The sequence below is a fragment of the Balearica regulorum genome, chromosome 1 (assembly GCF_011004875.1).
Source record: "Balearica regulorum gibbericeps isolate bBalReg1 chromosome 1, bBalReg1.pri, whole genome shotgun sequence".
NCBI classification, from domain to species: domain Eukaryota; kingdom Metazoa; phylum Chordata; class Aves; order Gruiformes; family Gruidae; genus Balearica; species Balearica regulorum.
Genome location: NC_046184.1, coordinates 121,408,592 through 121,427,358, shown reverse-complemented (window position 1 = coordinate 121,427,358; position 18,767 = coordinate 121,408,592).

Genomic DNA, 18,767 nt, shown 5'->3' with positions numbered 1-18,767 from the left:
AACACGGCCCAGGGTCATGATAAAACAGTGTTGTACCTGTCCCTAAAGCTAGACCTCAGAAAAAATGTAAAAATGCCTAATGAGCTGAGCAGGGTGCAGTACGAGAGATAGGGCCTGTAACAGCCAGCCCGCACAGAAGGGAATCCAGGAGGAGCTGTTATGAAGGTCATGCTGTTGGGATCTGATCGGTTAAAACTGGATGCTACACACAGCAACTCTTCCGTAAGCTACCTTGAGCCCTGAGAAAAAGCTGGACACTGCATAAAGATTGATGCTGTTGATCCCTGAGTGTTAACGAAGAGCCCAACTCCATGGGCACAGACCAAGCTCACAGTCTTGCACCTCACATTTCCCAGCCTTTACAATGGGAATAATAACAGTTGCTAACCTCCCAGCAGTGTGGCCTTGGCTGTGTTTAAACAGTGCTTTAAACAGAAAGTCTGTGCATGCTTGGTGAAACTCCATTTAATTGCTTACAGACTTAAATATAGCAATTGTTTTTTCCAGTGTTCCTATTGTATCCATTAGCCTGAGACCTCTGCACCCCCTTTGACATGCAGTGGCTATAGGGGATTGATCTGTGACTTTCAAGGGTGCAAATCAGAAGCCTTTCCTTCAAATGAGTGGAGGTGTGCCATTGCTGGGCTGTGGTAGGTGAGAGGATGTTCGCTGCAGACTGTTATGATTTGTAGAGAAAAAACAGAGCTTAGTCATCAAAAACAGGGGTTAGTCATCAAAAACAATCTACATTCCTCTTAAAATATAAAAAGGCATAAAAGATTGGTAAGGTTTACAGGGCATTAAAAAAACACCGCTATTACAATTGCCGGCATTAATTCTCATCAGGTAGCCTTCCTTCCCCATTCGATGCAGAGACGTACAGCTTCACGTCTGTTGCCAAATGCTTTAGCCCTGGTGCCCATAAAAGGTTTCTGCTGTAACTGTCTTGTTATCAAACCATCAATGTCCTGACACTTCCTAGTGATTAATCCTGTGTTGAAATGAAATTAAGTTTCCATATATTTGGCAGAATGACCCCAGGACTTCCTATTTGGGGAATACAAAGAATAAAGCATCTGCAGCCTACAGGAAGCCAGAGTCTCTGATTTCCTGCAGAGGCAGAACAAGAACAAACAGGGAACACATATTTCACAGCGGCAGTCGAAAGTGCACGTAAGAGCCCTGGCGGCCCCCATGATGAAAACAATTAGAAGGGGGAACATCCCTGGTCCCAAAATTCTTTGTGGGTGTTTTGTTACATACACAATATGCCATTAGAAAATAGATGTAACTCAAGTTAATGTTTTTTCCAGGTGACTATTCAACTTTCCCTTGGCATATGTCTTTTGGTTTATATCAGCAAGATTGTACTTGTAAAGCAAGTGAGTTTTACGTTGCTATTTGCTACGCTGGGCTCTCTAAATCCATTTGTGCTTAGGAAAACACAGTGACATTTTCTTTGATGGCTTTGTTTAAATGAGCCAGGCCAGATTCAGGCTGATGTAAACTCCAGTGAAAGGGGCAGGAGGAGGTGGTAAGGCAACAAATCCTACTTGCAGCCTAGCTCTGACTTGCAATGAAAGGCACATGGGGAAGTGGGGGCACCAGCCTGCCTTCTGGGGCTGTGCAGCACGGTCTCCCTAAGACAGAGCCATTGCTGCCTCTATAATGCAATTCAGCAGCTCTACACCCACAAAAGGAAATGCTTCCAAGTGCTTCCAAATTGCTGGTTACGCCTTACACTAATGGGCATCATCAACTTAAAATTAGACCTCTGTCTGAATAATGCTTCTACCTGAATATATATACTTGCACGTGTGTGTGTGTGTATATAGATATGCGTGTGCACGCATGTGTGCAAGTATAGACAGAGAAAAACCTGTTCTATTTACCCGCCACACTGTTAGGATTATCCTGGTTGTTGTAGTGTATTTACTTAGCTTTGTCAGACAGCTCTCGCTCCTTCGCTACGGCTGGTTTTGCGAGTGTCAACGGTTCTGTTGCTGCTGGTTCTTGTAAAAAAAAATTGCCTTATTTCTGTCCTGCAAAGGTACCGTATTACCATAACGACTGTGCCTAAGAATATAGTTTCCTACAGTTTTCTATCAGTTGAGCCTCTTTCAATGCTTCCTAACCCAAACTGGAGTGAAAGAGGGGAGGCGTAGGTGCTACAGGATGTTAGGCTTGGTGTGCTTCCATGGGGAAGGATCTGACTGGTGGCTGGTTAAGACAGCTCTCCTTTGGCAGGCAGAAATGGGGCTAGTGTGACTCCATGGAAAGTTGCTTGTCCTGGCATTTTCAATAAATGGCTGCCTAGAAACAAAATGCAAACTGTTGCTCTACTTTAAACCATGCCTCCATATGGGCAACTGGTTTTGAAGCTCCAGACCTGAGAGAAGACGCAAAGCATCCAACCCTGACATTCTTCTGAAAGGGCATCTTTAACTTTTTCTTTGAAATGTTAGCCTTAGAATAGATATTTCTGTAGCCTTGAAAGTATCAGATGCATGAGGAACACAGGATGTGGCTCACACGTCCTTACTGTGGTGACATTGAGAAGATCATGTTTTATCCAACAAGTCCCAAGAGAACCACAGAGAACTGTGAGTGAACTAAGGACAAGTTTACACCACAACACGCTTCTTGCCACTGAAATGCCAGAGGCAGTGGGAATCAAAGGTGGTCTGCCCACACGGCACAGGGAGCATTTACTGGATGCAGTCTAGACACATTGACTCGGCAGCTGTCTGGAGTTAACAAATGCTTTTTTCTTAATTCGTGCTCTTGACATATAGACTTTGTTTCTCCTTCAGTTTGTCAAAAGGCTCAAGGAGTACCTGTTCATGCTGAAATCTGCAGGGATTTGGGGACGTAGCAGGGAACAAGGGCATTCACAGAGAGAGAGTAGATCCGCAAGACTCATGCTGCAATTCTGCATCTGCAGGGAGCTGGGTTTCGCTACCTTTTCACTTTGTTCTCTGCTCTGAGTTTTACAAGACACCATGTATCCCTGTCTCTGCCAGTGGGCAGAGTCTCTCTGGGTTAAGGGTTAAGTCTCTCCCAATTATTCCAGAAGAGTTACGTACAGACAAATCTATGCAGTACTGCCAGCTCTTGTAATTTTGTAAGTCTTGCAATATTTGCTTTTTGTTCTCTCTTTTGCTCCCAGACTAATGTGATGGAATTCCTCCGCCCATTAGCAAACAAGACGAAAGGGAAAAAAAGAACTCTAGGTGTCCAGTCTACCTGGCAGGAAATAAAGCCAGGGCCTGTGACACAGGAACCCCCCCAGCTGTTAGAACTGGGCTTGGACACATCACGCCCACAAAAAGTCGCAGGTCCATCACTGCACTGTGGATATTGTAAATAATCCCTGCTCAGTAAATCAAACTATCAAATGACTGCTCTTCCCTCTCACTGCCTCCCACCCCCGTCTATGTATCATTTCATTGTTCTTTTCTCTTACAACAATTGCGCTTTCCTGCCGAGAGCTGCTGGTGGCTTTCCATTCTTCCAGGGGAAAGCCTTCAGGGAGAGTGCTCCCTTCCACATGGGGAGGTGCCTGCAGCCAGATGCAGCAGGGCCCAGACTGAGGTTCTGCAGCCAGAGGACAGGACCAGCCAAGGCAGACCTCTTAAAATAGGCAGCTGACCTTCTTGGCAGCGCTGGCTTGAAAAGAGCCCAGTGGAGAGGGCAAGGATACCCTGCAGCATCTTTCCTCAGCAAACATGGGGTGCTGCCCGGGTGGTGGACAGGCCCCCCAGGATGCATGGGTACCATGGGTGGGACCCGCTTCTGTGTGTCCTGTGCTGCACAGGAACCACCCACCACTGCCATTTTTAGCAAGGGTTGCCCCTCGCCCATCAGTCAGGGTTAAGCCTCTCAGCCACCTCTTCCAACACAGATTTCCTGTATCATACTGTCATATCCCACATCCTGTATGGGAGGCACATGGGACACAGCTTTTCTTGTATGTTTTTGCCATCTGGCCATTGCTTGCAGCAGGGGCTCTCTCCACCCGTGTGACTTAGCAGTCCAGATGTCCCTCATCTGCAAACCCTTCGGGCAGCCCCTCAACAGAGCGCACCGCCCTGGCCTACTCTGAGCGTGGTACTCTTCCACAGCCCCCAGCCTAATCCTTATGGCAGCAACACTTCAGTTTTGGTCAAAGGGAGCATTAACTCTTGTTGGAGCACCTTGATCTAAAGGCCTTGATCTAAAGAAAGATCTTTCTTTAAGGAAAAGGTAACTGGATTGCAAAAGTTTTTATATACAAACTGATATTATCTTGTTCAGCAAATTTGTACTTTTATTCTCCTTCCTGTTAAAATCCACCATTGTGAGTGAATCAGTGAATCATAGACATGATGCCTGTCTGGAGATGGAGAAGTCATTCTGCTGCTGCTTCTGTTGGTCAAACCCTGTTCTTTCAGTAAGCATATCAGGTATAAGCATCCCCTTCCCTTTCTCTCTTGCTGACGCCAAGCTCTCCTGGCTATGGCTCTCAGGGTTCACGTGACGAGATGGTAGTTACCTGTAGCACCACGGTGACTACCCTTGTTTGCTTTGTAAGCTGTAATGTAGTAAAGCACCTCAAGATGCTGTTTCTGTGTGAGCAGCTGGAAGTAACTGTAAAGCTGTGCGTTGCCTTGACAAAAAGGCAGCCATCTGAGCTCTGCTGCTTCACTTCTACACAGGGATAGCCCCGTGGAAGTCATTATCACTGATATTTAATGTGCACCGCAGATGGAAAGTACTATAGTTTTTTCAGTGGTGTAACTCTCCTGATGTAATCACTACCGGAGAATTTCATCAAAATTACTGTTGTGTTACAAAGGTGTCAGTGAACAGAGAATCTGCCTAATATGTCAGAAGTGATAACATTTTCCTGATACAGCACATAAATTGCCAAGCAAGTGTTCTTTTCATTTGCATCTCTTTTACCCCAACATAACTCTATTAATTTGACAATTACAGGAGGGGTGTGGCTGTCATGGGAGGAAGCTCACCTTTACGATTCTTGAAATTGATGACGTGTGGGTTTCCAGCAGCCTAGCTGTGATTGTTCAGCAAAAATTAGCTCTACACGGAGCTGATGAAACTGCACGCACCAGGGTCATTAACAGGCAACGAGCAATCAAGCCTTGTTTGCATAGCTTCAGAGGCTGTTTAGAGTTGGAAACCCATAAATGAATGATAAGATCTTTTGAGGAGAGAGAGTGTTAAACTTTCTATCCTCAGCCAGTCTCTAGCCTGAGTAGGGACTGCCGTGGCAAGAAACTTTGGGATATCTCCAGTCCATTCCTTGCTCAGTGGCAGCAAGGAGATCAGCTCAGAAGGAAAGTCTGTCCCTGAGCTCTTGTCCTGTGCCCCTTGCAACACCATGCAAGGGACATTTCTGCCTTGCCTTTTGACATTGTGACCGTATCTCTTGTATTGATTTTCACATCCCTTGGGTCTGAAAAGAAGTTGGGATTTTCGGTTTACAGTCAGAAGTCTATAGATCACTTTGAAGCTTTAATCCTAGAAAAATGCACTCCAGGAGCAAAATACATCGCGGGATCTTGTGTGAGGTTGCATGTATTTTATACAATGCCTGATGCAAATTGAATAACTTTGAATTTTGAATAGGCAAGCTTCTGGTCTGCACTGTAGGTTTGGCTGATAGGGAGCCTTTCTGCACTTCAAAGCTTTTCTAACATGTCAAACATTTTGAGTTAATTAGGGTTAAGAGCTGTTTCACTGTTTGAATTTGTGACAGCAGAGAGTTAAATAAAGCTTTGCTTACAAAGTCTCTCACTTGGAAATACACACAAAGCTGTTCGCTGTTAATTCCCGAGTTTGCTTTAAGGTTTTCGGGTAAACATTTTCTCTCCTCTCCATGTCTATGAAGCAGCTCTTCCAGGCCTTTATTTGCCTTCCTTTCACAGCAGAGTTTGTCTAGGCTTGGTGGGGATTGTGCTAACTTTGCCATCAAATCTGCAGGAAGACAGTTAAAACACTTTCTACTTGTGCACCAGCTCTTCAGGATGATTGCTAACAGAGGGCTGGAGTCTGAAATTTAATAGCAGTACCAATGTGATGAGTTAAGAGTTTACAGATGACTTCTGACAGAGCATTCAGAGAGAGTGCTAAACAAGGTTCACCGCTTTCAAGTTGAATAAAGCATCCAAGACTGTGACCTGAGCTAGATGATGGTGTCTTTGTTAGGTTTATTCTTGACATTTTCACTAGCCCTATAAGAATTTTACAGAAAAGATCTGCAGTCCTTCTTTATTATTAGAGGGAAGACACTAAAACACAACAAGGAAAATACATTCTGGGGCAATGTGAGCAAGCCCACTTCTCTATGCCATCTAAAGGGTTAATAAGAATATCTTGGGCCTCTAAGACTGGTATGATATCCTTTGTCTTCCCAAGGCCTGCCATTTTGAGCTGTAGAAAGACAGGTCTCATCCCCACCTTATGAGATGAGACTGAAGGAAACCACTTGGCCAGTTCCAGTTGGTGTCCCTCACTCCACCAGGAATCTATCAGACTGCAGCCCAACACATTTCGGAAGGCCTCTTTGAGGTAGTCCCTAGCTGCTCTGGCAGCTTCTCCTCTCTCCCCTGACCATATGCCAACACATGGCCTTTTGCACAAGCAGTTGCCACTCATCTGTGCCTGGAGAAGGATGTCCCCCATCCCTGCACCCTGTTGCGATTGCCACAGTGCAGGTTTTCCACCAGGCAGGTCACACGTTCTGCTGCCGGAGGCTGCAGTCTGACGTTTCCTGGTGGCTGAGAGCTCAGATTCATAGTGTAGCCTCCAAACTTTGCCAAGCCATGACCCAGGGTCACTAACGGCTTACTAACTGTGGTGGGTTGACCCTGTCTGGGGGCCAGGTGCCCACCAGAGCTGCTCTGTCACTCCCCTCCTTCACTAGACAGGGGAGAAAAAGTGTAACAAAAAGCTTGTGGGTCGAGATAAGGACAGGGAGAGATCACTCACTAATTGTTGTCACAAGCAAAACAGACTGAACTTAGAGAGGAAATTCATCTAATTTATTACTAGGCAAAACAGAGTAGAGGAATGAGAAATAAAATCAACTCTTAAAACACCTCCCCCCACCCCTCCCATCTTCCCAGGCTCAACTTCACTCCTGGCTTCAACCTCCGCCCCCCTCAGCAGCACAGGGGGACGGGGAGTGGGGGTTGTGGTCAGTTCATCACACGGTGTTTCTGCCACCTTTTCATCCTCAGGGGGAGGATTCCTCTCATCGTTCCCCTGCTCCAGCATGGAGTCCCTCTCACAGGAGACAGTCCTTCACGAACTGCTCCAGCGTGGGTCCCCCACGGGGTCACAAGTCCTGCCAGCAAACCTGCTCTGGCATGGGCTCCTCTCTCCACAGGGCCACAGGTCCTGCCAGGAACTTGCTCCAGCGTGGGCTTCCCACGGGCCACAGCCTCCTTCAGGTGCCTCCACCTGCTCCGGCATGGGGTCCTCCATGGGCTGCAGGTGGAATCTCTACACCCCCTCATCCTTCCTCCATGGGCTGCAGGGGGACAGCCTGCTTCACCATGGTCTTCACCATGGTCTTCACCACAGGCTGCAGGGGGATCTCTGCTCCGGCGCCTGGAGCACCTCCTGCCCCTCCTTCTGCACTGACCTTGGTGTCTGCAGAGTTTCTTACATCTTCTCACTTCTCTCTCCGGCTGCAAAAGCTCTTCCTAACTGGTTTTCTCCCTTCTTAAATATGCTATCACAGAGGTGCTGATGGGCTTGGCCTTGGCCAGCGGCAGGTCCGTCTTGGAGCCGGCTGGCATTGGCTCTGTCAGACACAGGGGAAGCTTCTAGCAGCTCCTCACAGAAGCCACCTCTGTAGCCCCCCCCCCCTACCAAAACCTTGCCACGCAAACCCAACACACTAACCAGTTCCAACTGCTTAGGAAGTACAAGAAAATACGCAAGTCTCCTACAAGACATCTTGCTTAAAGATGCTCCCTTGGATGGGTCTGAGTCCCTGGCTTCAACCTAGCATGTCCCACTGGCTGACTGGAGACATCGGTCCTGCCCCACCACATGAGAAGCTGTTCCCCTTTGTGTTTTTATCAGACATGCCAGAGGCACTGTGGGTGAATAGAAAATGAGATGGAGCTGGGGACCACACCAGGCGGTGAGTCACGCCAGGGATATTCAAAGCGGTTGAGCTCTCCTCACTTACACATCCTGTCTGAGGGGCATGTTCAGCTCTTCACAAAGCATTTGTCCCACAGTAAGGCAGGGGAATAATCTATGGGCACCCGGCCTTATCAGCCGTAGCGTTTCCATTAAGGATGATATAGCTAAATGGTGTTTTCTAAGCAGCAGCTGATTTTGGCAAAAAATTTACTGGAAGCCTGGCCCAGAAATGAGAAGTTACTTTCAAAGATGTTGCAAAGTGAATGGGTTGTCTGCAAATTCAGACCATTTATAGTTGTAATATCCAGTACTGGTTCTTAAGAGACCTGAATGGCATTTCAAGGCTAGAGCTTAGAATTTTGTTAGGATGTAGAACATTCCTCCTCTGTTTGCCTTTTTATTTAAATAATTGCTGAATGAGATATTAAAGCCTTGTCTACACTGGAAAAAAATGCAGTAAAATGTTTTATATGAGAAAAGCAAAGCAGGCAGCTTTGTGCGGACACTACGATGCAACATCAGAGTCTTTCATTGATTTCACTTATGCCTCTTGGGAATAGCTCACATTTAAAGTTAAATATAAAAGGTCATTTTTATACTGGAATAGAGGTGTTTACATAGGGAAGAGATCATGGTGTGACTCCACTGTATACCTGGCTGCTAATGGTATACCTAACTACAGAACTTCTGTTATAGGTAAACTGTCTTTGAGATTGCATGAGAGAGTAATTCCAGATCTAAATTTTGGCCCAAGGACAGGCTTGAGGCTTATTCATACACATAACATTTCAGGCCCTCAACTAGGGTATGCTGATGCCACTCTATTGATTTCAGAAGAGGTAACCCAATTTACCACAGATGAGAATCTGCTCGAGATTTCCCAGCTCCCCTATCAAAAATCTTCTCAGAGCATTGACTGAGGAAAGAAAAAAGGTCTCAGCCTGATTTCAAAGAACATAATAGACCTTTAATTTAATTGACTTAATTTTATTGGCAACTATTGTATAATGAAATGAAAACAGATGATCTGGATAAACAAGAAAAGGTTAGATGGGAGTAACCCATTAGCAAATATCAGAGCATCATCCTATTGTCCTCATTTAATAAAGGAACGGGTCAGTAAGTATAATCATAAACATTTTTACATTTTAGTGAAGATTTATTTGACATCATTACTATCAGAGAGATGGATTCTTGGAAAAGATAATGATGAAATAGTCTAGCAGATGAGAAGCTAGCTCCTTTATCTGGCATAAAATGGCACAGCTCTACAGATTGACCTGTTTAATTTCACCATCTATAGCAGCTGAGCTATTACTTCAGACTACTATGGGATATTTTATATTTTTTTAACTTTTATTTGACAATTTTTCTTTACTTGCAGCTTCTCTTGCCTGTCTCTAGTGTCCTAAGCAATCTCTGCATAGAAGTAAATTGATATACAGTATACCTGAGAAAGAAAGACTCGGAGAGGGAGTTGAGATTCTTCTCAGGGCTCAATCCTGATTAGAGCTTCAGGTCTAATGTTTATGAACATTTAGCATCCAACTGCATCAGTGCTCAGGACAGCACAGGACATGTTGACCAACATGGCCATCCCTTGGCCTGCTAGCGGGCATGGCTGTTGCTAGGATCTCCGTGGTCATGTCATCAAACCACATTGTTGGGGCCATCATCCCCTCTTCCACCCCAGGTCTCTCACTTTTCTCCCAGCCCTGGGCATTGCCTCTGGGTGCTGCTGAGCTCTGCTGATTTAGCATCATGCTTGCCAGCTCCTGGGAGCCAACAGGGCCTGGCTGAACACTCTGCAATGGCTGCGGGGCAGGTGGTGTCCCCGAGGACCTCCTGGAAGCATCATGAAAGTGGCTGGGCATGAGGGTCTGTGGAGTGGGCCAACAACCCAGGTTACCTGCAGCCCCCCAGGCCCAGGAGTGCTGGGAAGGGTGGGCTGCTTTGGAAACCTGCCCACCACATGTGAGACCTTGTCTGAAGAAGCAGCTTCTCCCCATGCCTGCTCTGTGCACCATGTACCAAATGGTCCTATCTTACATGCTGTGCAACCAAGCTTTCAGCTGTCTGGAGCTTGCTGGAAGTCCACCCAAACAGGATTTAAGAGCAACACTAAAATCTCATCCAAGGACAAGAGTACCCTGAGGGGGAGAACAAATATCATACAATGCAAAAGAGAGAAAATTCAGATCAGATGCAGGGAGACTAGACGTGATTCCTCACTTAATTCTTCGCTCATGTAACCACTGGTGGGTGCCACTTGTGCAGGAGAAAAGTAATTTTAATAAAAGGCTGTACAGACCAACCTTGAAAAATTCTGTTCTGAATCACTACCTGCAAATAAATAATTAAAAAATATATCAACTAAAATCTTAGATTTTTCTTCATTTCAGCTGGACTTGGTTAGAGCTACATACTTCAGGAGTGCAGCTTTATTTTGTGTTTACATGTGGGTTTGATTATCCCCTGTAGGTGCAAGGCCTGCAGATTCAGCCTTCTTGCAAAGATGGGACCAGCTGCCCCGACCTGGAGCTCCCCACTGGGGATCACCAGCCTCACGCTTCATCACTGGCAGCTGCCTGAGGGCTGCCCCACAAGGACACCCTCCACTAGACCAGGTTGCTCAAAGCCTCATCCAACCTGGCCTTGAACACTTCCAGGGAGGGGGCTGCCACAGCTTCTTTGGGCAACCTGTTCCAGTGCCTCACCACCCTCACAGTGAAGAAGTTCTTCCTAATATCTAATCTAAATCGACCCTCCTTCAGCCTAAGGCCATTACCCCTTGTCCTGTCACTACATACCCTTGTAAACAGTCCCTCTCCAGATTTCTTGTAGGCCCCTTCAGGTACTGGAAGGCTGCTAGAAGGTCTCCCCAGAGCCTTCTCCTCTCCAGGCTGAACAACCCCAACTCTCTCAGCCTGTCTTCATAGGAGAGGTGCTCCAGCCCTCTGATCATCTTTGTGGCCCTCCTCTGGACTTGCTCCAACAGTTCCATGTCCTTCTTGTAGTGGGGACCCTGAGCTGGACGCAGTACTCCAGGTGAGGTCTCATGAGAGCAGAGTAGAGGGGCAGAATCACCTCCCTCAACCTGCTGATCACACTTCTTTTGATGCAGCCCAGGACGTGGTTGGCACATTGCTGGGTCATGTCATGTTGAGCTTCTTGTCCCCCAACAGTCCCCAGTCCTTCTCCTCAGGACTGCTCTCAATTTGTTCTCTGCCCAGCCTGTATTTGCCATATTCCAGACCAGCTCCATCATTTCATGCCAGTTTCTGTTCCCACATGCCTACCCCAGCTCTTCACTGAAGATTTTTGGGACCGTGGCAGAACCAGAGGGAAGAGCTGCTTGTCCTCCGGCTGGGATGATGGATGCTACCACCATATTAGTGTGGGTCCTTGTCCCTGTCAGAGCACCCCCATGGATATGCCACAAGGAATGCTTAGGCTGTCGTGGTTTCTGCTCTGATCTTCTTCTCCCCCCTCTCCCCAGCTCCACTAAACTGCTCAAATCTGGCCCTGTGCTTTCAAGCCACCATCCCCAGCCAAACCCGAGGGGCAAAAAGGCACAGCTGCTAGTGATAACACCAAGTATTACCAACACGGCAGTCCAGTCCAGACTGGACCGCTACAGAGCTGATCACACATCAGCAACTTATTTTTACAGTGCTCCTGCCCTTTCTCCCAGTATGGTCCCCTTGGGTTTAATGAGCAGAGCCCTCGTGGGCTTCATGGTGTGCTTGCTTGCAGAGAGCTCACTAGAAAATCAGCGTTCATCCTCTGGTGCCGTGACCAGGAGCATGGAGAGGATGCCAGGGGCTCTGATTTTGGGGAGAGACACTAGTGGTTCCCCTTGTCACAGAGCAGAGGCAAGTTATGGGCATGTCCTCTCCTCCTGGGGGTGCGAGACCCCTGAGGGCAGAGTTATGCGATGCTAGGGTGACTCTCTGATATCACATTCCCACAGGGCGAAGCCCTAACTACTGCAGAATATGCCTGCTGCTGTGAGACTAGGTGTCAGAGCTAGTGGGTGCATGCCGGTATCTCCCCATGGAATAGCCGCCTTTCTGATGGAAAGTTGAAAACTAACCATTTTCACCTGAAAATTCAAACACTTTCTCCAAAGAAAACCCCAAATCCAACCCCTTCCTACCCCATTTCAAATATTTTAGGTTTTCAGTCTGTTCTTCTCAACAAAATAAAAGAGGTGAAAAAAATAAAGATTTTCCCAGGAAACCAATTCTTAGTGAAATTTTTTGGTTTGGTCTGTAGCAGAACCTCTTGCAGCTGACCTCCCTGTTTGAATCCCAGCAGTAGCTGGAGCCTGTGGTGCAGGATCAGGCCTCCTTTGCCTGGTTCCCAGGGCTTTCATCAGCCATAAATTGTGCCTGGCGCAGGGTAGGCTCCACAGAGGAGGGCTGTTCCCTGCGTTGCACCCTGTGACGGAGGAAAAGTAGCTTGTACCTTAACACATTTTGCCTGGCAGGCATTTCAAAGGTTTCTCCTCTGAATCAGGGCTGCAGGCACTGCCTACATTTCCTTTTTGCAGAAATTGGCAGGTTGAGCTATGCAAAATTCCCTAATCCTGTTTATCTGCTGCCTCCTTCCCAAGAGGCACAAGGCTCCTGTGGCCTCTCTGGGCTTTCCTCTATGTCGTTACCAGAGTTATATTTGCCCATTTGAAGGCCAAACACAGGCAGAGCAAGAGGAAGGCAACCTAGGGCCCTTAGCACGCCAGAATTTAGGATTTCAGTGTGCAGTAAGGCAGGCAAATGCAATGGCACTGTGCCCCTTTAGCTTTTCCTGGAATAATAAACTTCACAGCAAATGACATGTGTCCAGAGCAGGTGTCGGGCACGTAAAAATAATCCATTGCTCAGGGCTACAAGCAGAAAAACAGTGACCTTAAGGGAGGAGCAGTGTGGTGGGTTGCGCTCCCCCTTGCCTTTTCCCTACTGCCCTGCAGTCCTGATGGGGCAGGAGGAGGGTGGGCTGAGGATCAGGGCAGGGGAGCCCGGAATACCTGTCTTCTGGGCCAAAATCTAGATCTCAATGCCCTGATCCACTTGATGCAGGGATGCTGCTCTGTGCTGCCCAGCAGCTGAACTTTGTAGCCCCAAGGGTATAAGGAGAAAATAAATCAGCTCCGTCCTTAACCTTTGCACAGGGAAATTCACTTCTGCGCTTGCTGGGGAGAAGCGCTGGTCTGGCCCTGAGGGTTTCTGCTCGAGGCCAGGCGTGCCAGCTGGGCTAGTGCTGGGGTGCCTGTGGGCAACAGAGGATGAACTGGGGGGCTAACCAGGGGCTGAGGTGGAGTGGTGGCAGTAGGTCAGGTTGCAAAGGTACAAAGTGAGGTGCTGCCAGGGTGGAGGAAGAGGAAGAGCTCAGGCAAGGTCAGCATGAAGGAGGAGAGAGGAAGGGTCTCACTTTTGGGGAATGGCACAAGCCCAGTGCCACCAGGAGTGATGCTCACCTCCTTGGCTGCAACCGCAGATCACCAAATCTCCATGTGGTTGCTGTGGGTGAAGGCGTGTGAAAACCCTTGGGGCGCTCGTGTCTCACCCCTCTCCCCTCCTGGCCTACAGATGGTCCGTGCAGGCATCCCTTACTCCACGAGCTCCACATCAGGGGTCCGGGTGGTGAACTTCGAGGTCCGAATCCCGCTGATGAGCTGTGTGAGGGCTGGCACACTGCCGCGGGGTGCTCCCGAAACAGGGCTGGCAGCAGGCACGTATGCACGCGATGCTGAGTGAGCGTTGGTGCCGAAAACTTGACTTTGCAACCTTAGCGCTGTTTTAGCAAAGTTTGTGTGTGGGTATTGACTGAGCAGGGATCCTGTCTGGATATGATTCACCTTCCTTCCCCCTCAAGGGAAGTACATTTGGGAACCTATCACCACGCTGGCAGCAGCTCTGTGAAACACTGACTGTCTTCTTGTTGGGCTAAGCAGGGAGGCCACCTCAAGTGCATTTCTAAAATCAGCCTCTTTCTGTTATTTACGACATTATTTTGCGTAACGAGCATTGCTCGTGAGCCTGTTCTCTGGGATGGCATACTGAAGGACCATATGTCATGGTTTGGACTGCCAACACATCAACATTGCAATCATTTGCAGACTGTTTTATATTTCTTTGATTTGGGAATCTGTGTAATTAGCTCCCCAGAACAGCCGGGTAGAGGAAACGCAGTCTGTTATTTAGGCAGAATTAACATCCTTGTTCTCTGTATTGTGATCCTTAGCTTCCTAGCGCTGCTGCCAGAGCAGTGGAGAGATCAGTGCTGAGACATTCATTCCTTGAACCTGCCTTCACTGCAAAACTATTTCTGCTCCTTTGCTAGGCTATGCTGAGGACCCATGGACTGGTACAAGATGTGCTGATGCCATCGTTAATAAATAAATTTGCAAGTGGCAGCAAAAGATTTATAGGCACCATTGGAGGTTTCAGCAAGAGGAAAAGCACCAAAGCACGCACTTACACTCACCACCAGCGCAACAGCGTGCTGCTGTTTACTGCATTTTTCTCCAGTCTCCCAGCAGGGTCCAGCTAGCATTTCCTACCCTTTGTGCCGCAGACCTGGTAAATAAATCTTTACTGACCTGTTGTGGCAGAAGTCACGTATGAATGTGCCGGTGGGGAAAGAGTTATGTTGTTTCAGTAGGTTAACAAGCCCATATAGGCTTCTCCGCTGTCAGCATTTGGCCTGCTACCAGGCATACGATCATTCTGTTATGCTTTCCGTTCCTATTCTGGTGGTTTATGCAGGTTGGTTTTTAGCACTGCCTATATACAGCCGAAAAGCAGGAGGAGAGCACCCATGTCAAATGGCCTCCCACTCACCTGTAGGTGGGAGCTTCATGCCTGTGGTGCGGAAGCATGAAAGGGCTCTGCTCCCGGGTAGAAAGGGCAGGCAGGAGCCCGCAGGTGGGTGCTTAAGTGTTAGGGGCAGTGGTCCCCCAACCTTAGCACGAGCACCAACCCTACCTGAGGGCATCATTTGAAAGCTGTGATGCACAGGCAAGCAAAAGGAGAACTTGTTTTGTGCCACTGCAAGCAGCACATCTCCCAAACACATTACCAGCAAGACACTGTGTCTGGTGCTTCATTGGCCTTGATGTCTAAGACCATATGAACTTGGCTAGAGCTGTTCCTGGTGTTTGGACACCTTTCTGCCTCTTTCTTCCTCACCCCTGCAGAGGCATGTGCAGACATGGATTCTTTGTTGCTTGGTAAATGGTGATTTATACTGATCTCTCAAGGCCAAATAGGATAAATTCTCTTCTCTGCCTGGCCAGGCCAACTCTTACGGGACTCAAATCATCTTTGATATCATTGCCTCAGTAAATTTAACCAAAATTGGCCAATAAGTTCAAAAGTTATTAAAGTCAAGGGGGAGAGGATCAGAGAGAGTGCTTTGTTTCCATAGCAAAAATGACAGAAAGGTATGTGTGTTACAGAGGAGAAATCAAAATGGCTAGTTGCAATCTTAGCATGTTATAGTTTATCCCTCTTTCCATTTTCTTCTCTTCCATGTATAATAAAAACATTTTAACTGATCATTATTTCCTCCCATTTACCCTTTCTGCTCCTTTGGCCAGTTCTACGGGCAGCATGGACAACCTCCTCCGGCTGCTTCAAACGCCTTCCTCTTCTCATCTGCTCCTTCTCCTTGGGAGACATGTCTTTGCTGTGCTGGGAGGGATGCACTCGGCTCCTCGGTTACAAATGCAGCAGTTAGAGCAAGGGTAGTTCACCAGGTACCAACTCATCCCTTCCCCCAGCTCATGCCGCACGAGCTGTGCTCTTCCAGTGGCCCTCTTGTCCTGCCGAAAGGCGCTGTGGACCCACTGGATGGTTTGACATAGTGCTGGGTGTGATAACAGGAGGTGTAGCCAAAGTTAGGTCTGCTGGATGTGCTGGAACATGTCCCCCCTGGGAACCGCCTGACTCGGTTGCAGTAGCTGGCCTGTAGCTGACCCTCAGACTTGTGGCATTTTGGCTAGAGGGATGCTATTTTGATGATGCTTCTGCAGATTTAATGTCATTTTGGCCTTGCTCCCACTGACGTTGTGGCCATAGCTCTGGGCGCTGTGCATCAGCTGGCCCCAGCCTCTCCTCTTGCTCATCTTCTTTCTGCTGCATTTTCCTCGCTATCCTCAGCCCCGGGCTGTGGGCTTTGCTTTCTCTGGGGAAAGGCTCAACAAACTGCTTCTGCCTTTGGCTACACCCAGCTCCCTTCCTCTCCCTCATGTTGCCTACTTTAGTTCATAATCCTGAGATGTTTCAAACTTCCAGGTACCTTTTTGTTATTTAGTCTTGTTTCCAGAGGTGTTTTGGGCAGCTCAAGGCAGTCATCCCTACTGCTTATTATGATTCCCGCACTTGGTCACCATCCTGGTTTCAGCCCATTCCTTTTTCATTTGGCTGCCACTTGACCATACAGAAGTTTTGGGTAGCTGTTCAGGTATAAGCAGGTAGGAATTTGACTCCTAAAAAAGCTTTGGAAAGAACTGGACTCCAGGGTAGTTGGGAACAGAAACAGGAATTATTTGCTCTGACCCAGAAGATGGCATTGCATTTGTAAATTGGGTGAAAGGCAAGAAGGGCTCGTGATGTGTTAATTTCTTTGATCAGAGTCTGTGTGGAAGGTAACAAGGTTTTGGTAAGAAAGATTTTTTGTGAATATCTACTTATAGGTCACCGTGACACTGAATGTTTCTGACCAGACATTTGCAAAGTCATTGGGATTCTGTGAATATCCATGTAAATAAATTGATATTTTACCAATGATATAAGGCCATCTCCAACATGTTGCAGAGTATTTGCAAATGAATGTAGAAAATAGATACTTGGGGTCATAAAAGGGCATGCTTGGGAGATTGTTTCTGAGACATTTCCCAGGGTGATACTCTTTAAGATCTGTCAGTTCTCTTGGTCTGCCAAGCAAAAAGGAGGCTGTGAGCGCGGACCAGATAATAACTTGCTAATAAGATTTGTTTTGTAAAAAGGCCCCTTTGAGTTAGCGGTTAAAATGCTCTCTCTTCCCTTGACTTCTGCTGGAGTAAGCTTGTGACTTTCTGTAATAATTTTTATCTGTCTGTTGAGAATTTAATCTAGAAAGCATAACTGGGCTGCATTAATTAAGCTTTATCTAATCTCCAGCTAAACTGATGGTCAACAAACAGGGCTTTCTCAGGATAGGTATGACTTACATTTACATGATCCACAGCACAGTTTCACCTCCTGCGCTGAAAGGTGTTCCCCAGTAATTCTGTGGTGCCCTTTTTGGGAGGAATGAATTCCCTCCTTACAACTTATTTGTGTCAACCATAAAATATCTGTAAGGCTCTTCTCCCAGGAAACATGGGTGACCAGAAGAGGTCTGTTCAGACAGCACAGCATCCTCCAAGCATCCACAGGGTTTGACACCTGAAGTGCTATATAGATAAGATCTAGTCTTATTTTGCATTTTTTATATTTCCCTCCTTGCTGTATCCACTTGCCCAACCTAGTGTCTCTTTGAGGAAAGTATGGATTTCCATTTCCAATATATCCAACCTGGAAAATATTACTACACCCATGTCTTCCACAGCGTTGTTTCCACAGAGTTGTGGGTACATCCCTAGGACTGATCAAGACTCGAGTTATTTTGCTATGTTGTTGGCAATGTAGGCCAGATGGGCATTTTGAAATGGAATGGAATGAAAGACAAGAAATGATGTAGTGACAAAATAGATATATAATGTATGCACAGTGGGTGCCTATGCTTGTGTTTTCAAGGGATACCAAGCTGCTATCACAATTGTTTTCATTAAAATTAAACCCACAAGGACATTATGTTTTCACAAAAGGATTCTCTGTTTTTTTTTTCTCTCTGAGGCAATCTCACTGTTGTTTACATCTGAACAGGAATCTCCCATTCCAACCTGATTTTAATTCAGAGGGAGAGTCGTGAAAGATCTGGTTAACACAGGTCTTCCCCTTACCTCTGAGTTTCAGTGAGGCAAAGGCATCTGGTCTTCCCTAGTCTCTAGAGCTAGAACTGAGTAGCCCTGCTCCACGAAGAGGGACAGAGAGAAAATAAAAGGAAATGTGCAATAATAAGGCCCACAGGTTGTAAGAGAGGTATGAAGGAACTTGAAAACATATATGAAAATCTCCTCCAGTCTCAGCATAAGGTGCATCACCCTCTTTCAATGTGTTTTCACCCTTGAAACCCTCCATGGGAAGAAATGCAGAAGGAAAAACCTTTTCACTCGTACATGACAGGATGCCAGCAAGTGGCAGCAGCTCCCTGCCTGACAAAGAGATTGTCCACATCTCACATCAGCTGCCTGCTCTGTTGTTTGTCTGAAAACAGAGCGACAGAAAACGTACACATCACAAGCTCATCTGACACTGCTGGAATAGCGTAGCCCAGGACTGACTTGAGGGGCTGCAAGAGGTGAGCTGGAAGCTGGGGGGAGAGCGCTGCTCCAATCCCCTTGTGGAGAGGTCCGAGGGGACCAAGAAGAGTGGAGAAAAGGAGAAATGTGGGGTTTAGGAAAAACGGAACTCCTTTTTTGCAGGAGAAGCTCCCGTTGCTATTCTGGTTTCTGT